Source organism: Chinchilla lanigera, unplaced genomic scaffold (genome assembly GCF_000276665.1).
Source record: "Chinchilla lanigera isolate Chin_1 unplaced genomic scaffold, ChiLan1.0 scaffold00063, whole genome shotgun sequence".
Lineage (NCBI taxonomy): Eukaryota > Metazoa > Chordata > Mammalia > Rodentia > Chinchillidae > Chinchilla > Chinchilla lanigera.
This window is the reverse complement of record NW_004955464.1, coordinates 8,846,456-8,851,260: the sequence shown is the minus strand read 5'-3', so window position 1 is coordinate 8,851,260 and position 4,805 is coordinate 8,846,456. Positions and strand designations below refer to the sequence as shown.

At 36.6% G+C, this 4,805-nt stretch overlaps 2 protein-coding genes across 2 annotated transcripts in view; one reads left to right on the top strand and one right to left on the bottom strand.

The window, feature by feature from the left end:
• Positions 1-3,860, bottom strand: part of Agbl4 (ATP/GTP binding protein-like 4) — a 1,347,784-nt gene extending 1,343,924 nt beyond the window's left edge. The window contains exon 1 of the mRNA XM_013521735.1: positions 3,806-3,860. The gene's annotated coding sequence lies outside the window, so the exon portion shown is untranslated. The remainder of the gene's footprint in view (positions 1-3,805) is intronic.
• A 111-nt stretch (positions 3,861-3,971) lies between these two features.
• Positions 3,972-4,805, top strand: part of Elavl4 (ELAV like neuron-specific RNA binding protein 4) — a 148,148-nt gene continuing 147,314 nt past the window's right edge. Inside the window, exon 1 of the mRNA XM_005398617.2 lies at positions 3,972-4,094. The gene's annotated coding sequence lies outside the window, so the exon portion shown is untranslated. The remainder of the gene's footprint in view (positions 4,095-4,805) is intronic.

The following is a 4,805-nucleotide window of genomic DNA, read 5'->3' as shown; positions in this document are numbered from 1 at the left end:
AAAAAAAAAAAAAAGGAACAGCTAAGAATAGTTAAAACTGCTAGAGCAAAGGCTGTAAATCAAATGTTTCTGAACATATGCTCACAGGCTTACTTGAAAACAGCACTTATTCATTGTTCTCAATTAAAATCTTGTTTGATAAAACATTAGAGAATTCACAAATTCTGATATAACCATAATAATCAACAGAATTACAATGAAGCCTCATTCTAACTGTAAAATACACCGTTCACTTCACAGCTATGTAGAATAGGTCTTTTTAAATAGATCTTTACCAAGCTTTGATGTTCAGTCTTTCAGACAACTTCGCTTTTCCAAAATTCAGTTCTGGAGTGATCTGAGCCCCTTCAAGGATTCTGCTAGAGCCCACCCTACCCCTTCTCCTGCATTCCCAGGTTTCTTTGGATACACCTATTTTGACTCTAGAAGTGTCTTATGATTCTTTCTTGCTGCTTGTCACACAGCATTGACACTACCTGTCATGGCCTTGTTTACTGCCCTTTCCTGCTGTGATTTTTCTCAAGAAGAGAACACAGATCTATTGTCAGTGAGCAGCATAAAGCCTAGACCTCCTAGGTGCTCAGTGAGTACTTGCTGAATGTACTCTTTTTTCCTTCTCAGGAGATGTTGACAATGAAAACAATAAATGCATATCCTATCTTACATCAAATTCCCAAATCCCTCAAATATACATAACTTCATACAGGGCTATTCTCTGGGTGTGGATAAATCCATCCTGCCTTGAATGTTCCCTAAATGCAGAAGTGAAAGGGGAAAGAGAAGCAGTTTGTATCAAATGATCACTTTGCATACTTTTCCCACTAATGTTAAAAATCATCATCTCATAATAACCTATGAGGTAGTACCATCATCTGTATTCTACAGAAACCAAGGTTAGGAGAGATAAAAGAGCTTGCCAAAGATTACACAGCTTCTGAATAACAGAGGTGGGATTCAACTGACTCCATCTGAATCCATATTACCTCCTCAGGGAGGAGCAGGGCAGTGGCCGAGGGTGAGGATCTACATGCTCTGAAGCATCTCCTACAGTAATTTAAAATGGATCTATCTCCCAAATCTACACTTACTTTGAATTTTAGCCCTTTACATACAGATCCAGCAACAAGTGCCACTCACAGTAAGTAACACCTCTTTCCTCCTCACCTGTTATTTGAGTCTGGGAAGTTGTATGAATGCTGTTAAGTGGTTCTCATTAAGAGAGAAATAGGGCGGGACAGGGGAGGAGTGTGACAAATCAAAATCTTTGATCCAACCAACCAGATAAACAAAGAAACACAGGTGCCTTTATAATTAAGGTGCACAATGAGCTTGCAATGCCTTTGTGTAAAGAGTCAGGATTTTCAAAGAAAAATAACATTGTGCTTAATACAAGAATTGCCTTTCAGAGGAAGAAAGTAAGTTTCCATGCTTTTACTAATTGCTTTGTTATATGAAGTTTACTATTGTAGAGTCACATATGACTAGTAATTGTAAACTATAAAATTATCACAGATTCTATTTATAGTTTGTATTGGGAAAAATATAAATTAATATACTTTGTAGATTTTCACATAATTCTAACCTGCTAATAAAATTAATATTTTAACTATAGATATATAGTCATATACATATGTATATGATTTAGTTTATGAAATATTTTAAATTCATGAGAAAATTTTTCCTGTTACAAGGTTATTAATTTTATAATTTTTTGATAAAATTTTTCATAAGTAGCATTACCTTAACATACTTGATTCTTAGACTTTTCCTACATCTTTCTAGTTCTGAAATAACAATAATTTAGACAGAAATTTTAAAATTGGGTATGTGTTTTTATCTCTATGTGGAATTTTGAACTATTTTTGAAAAGCCTTATAAATTCAGAGAATAAATTAAATACAATAAATAAAATATACAATAGAATCCTACATATACCAGATTCTTTAAAGAATTCACAGGTGAACTGATTTTGGAAAAGTTGGAACAGAAAGGATTAGTAATCTTCATATGTTGTGCCTGCATTTAACTTCTGTTTTAGTAATATGACCACATGTAAATGCTATGGTGCTTTCTTTATTTTTTTTTTTTACATTGGTTTCTTTTAAACAGGGACAGCTTCTACTATGACTTCTGACAGGGCGTGCATTTACATAACATTTTGGTATTACAGTGTTTTGTTTATGTATTGATATAAAGAAAATGCACTGAGATCTTTATATTAATGATAAAGAATTTGAAATTAATAATCATTTTCTAAAATCTAAGCATACCAGGCACTGTCTTTACTGTTTTTGTGTGTGAACTCCTTAAATCTTCAAAAACCTCTATAAAAGCAATTGTAATATTATGCCCCTTTTATGGATTAGAAAACTAAGGCACAAAGAAGCTAAGTGCTTTAACCAAGATCAAGGAACTCCAAGTGATGGAGTTAAAATTCAAACCAAGACAGGCCAACCTGCTTCCCACCACACTAAATAGCCAAATTAGAGTCCCTGGAGAGGTGACCTGAGTAATAATAAGGTGCTTATAAAAAGCAGAACTTGCTTGGTGCAAAGGTTGTGTTTGTAACATTAAAAACAACATGTATCAAGTGTGCTGGGCTAAGTGCTTTAACTGCACCTTTTGCATTTAACTGCACCTGTCCTCTGCATTTAGTCCTCACAAGCACCCTGTGATGACCTAGCTGGATAAGTTATTTGACTTTCCCTTTGAAGCCTCAGTTTCCTCATCATCTTTTGGCATGAGATGTACAGAGTACTTAATGCAGTAACTAGCACAAAGTAAGCACTTAATAACTTTGTGCTGTTATTATTACTGTTTTTAGGCTTTGGAAGCACCAAGTAACTTGTTCAAGATGATATGCCTGAAAGAGGGCACAGGTAATATCAGAACTTGGTCTGATTAATACCCTAAAAACAGTGGTTAAGACTATGTTCTTTACTAATTTTGCCTACGAGCCTTTGTCACAATGCATTGCTCATTCCAGAGTAATTCTATTTAAATAATAATCAGACAGTGATATATTAAACAAAAACAAATTTGTTTTAATTCCAAAATAATAAACATTCACTATTAAAATTTTTGAAATACAGATAAGCCAAAGAGAGAGAAATAAAATCCTCATAATCTCACCTTCCCAAATAATCACCCTTTCAAAAAAAGAATCATCCAGAACATACAATTTTGTGACCTGTTTTTCATATTTTGATATAGATTGTGAACATCATTCCATGTTGATAAATATTCATTGACTGCCTCATTCTTAGTCAGTCAATGAATATTGACTCGAGAATACTCCATTGTATGGATGATACGTCCCTTTTGTTGACCATTATATTTTTTCCAATTTTCCCACATTTCAAAGATTACTACAATAATGCACGACAGGGCCAAATCTTTGAACTCATTAGTGATTATTTCCTTAAAATAAATTTATAAAAATGGAACTGCTAGGTCAAAGTATATGAGCTAGGAGAATTTTCAGTTGGTATATCCCCATCTGCTCAGGAACAGAACTTTTTTACTCTATAGCCAAAGGATACTGTTGGCAAACAGCTTTAGAATCCAAATTGCTTCCTTGTTGTTTTTAACAGCTTTTATAGCTGACATAGGTTTGTAATTTTAAGGCTGCATGAAGAATGAATTTATCTAAAACATGGACTGAATGAGATCGACAATGGAAAGTACACAGTGGTTGGCACACAGTGTCAACTAATAGCTGTTATTATAATGCAACCAACATCAAATTTGTTTTATGTCTTCCCAAGTCCTCCTACAACACAGGCTTCCTGTTCAGGTTCTTTACCTTTCTGGAATTCTGGATTTCGTTCAGTTCCCAAAAACAAGGCAAACTTGAGAACGCTGAGAATTGTAAAGCACTACCTTTTACACTTTTTCTCTTGTGACCTCAGGAGGGTCTTCTTTGGACTTTAGAACCTTTACCTCTAAAGAGACATTGGAAGACTTAATATTTCTATTTTAACAATTGATACTAAGCTTACTTTAACCCAGCAAATTCTTACTTCTATTTTGGTTGTATCTTGAAGCGAGGTAAATATTCTTCAGGCAGTCCTGGACAGTCTCACCAACCCAACGTGAGTTTCGGAACCCCAGCAGTGAGAGTTTTGAAAAGGGCAAGGGGTGGAAAAGAAGCCTCTTTTTCATGTTTAATGCTCATCCCATTAGCTAGCATCGGACTAATACAGTGCTGTATCATCCAAACATCTGGTTTAGGAGACAATAGAGTAACTGAAAGGTTCTCCCACGTCATTCAGGACAACAAACATTTTAACCAGAGATCACAGTACACAAAAGTCTTGGTCAGTTTGTTTGGGGCTTGGCTTACTGATGTCAAAGACCTCCATTTTTCTTTATGTTAGACAGACGTATTTTAGACACAAAACAGCCAAACGCAGCACGAAGGTGTCTATGCTCCTTGCCAGAGACAGGCCTCCCCCCACTCCAAAGTCCCTTCCACCACAGGGTAAAGATTTTTACTAAGGGCTCCAGTTTGGTCACAGATGCCCAGGGCCTAGCAATTTTTGCCAATAACACCGATTCAAACGATGTTGGTGTACTTCAACTACGAAGAAGCCATCCTCACTTAAAATTTAAGCACAGCACAAGATGCAGTATACGACAGAGGACTTATTCGTTCAACTTTTCAAGCACACCCTGGATGCCGAGTCCTCCCGGAGGCGCCAGGGCCGAGCCTCACTCGCAGGGGTCGGTCCTCCGCCTCGGGTACGGCGCCCCCTGGAGACGGCGGCGGGGGAGGCGCAGCGGCGGTGCGGAGCGGGCGGCCG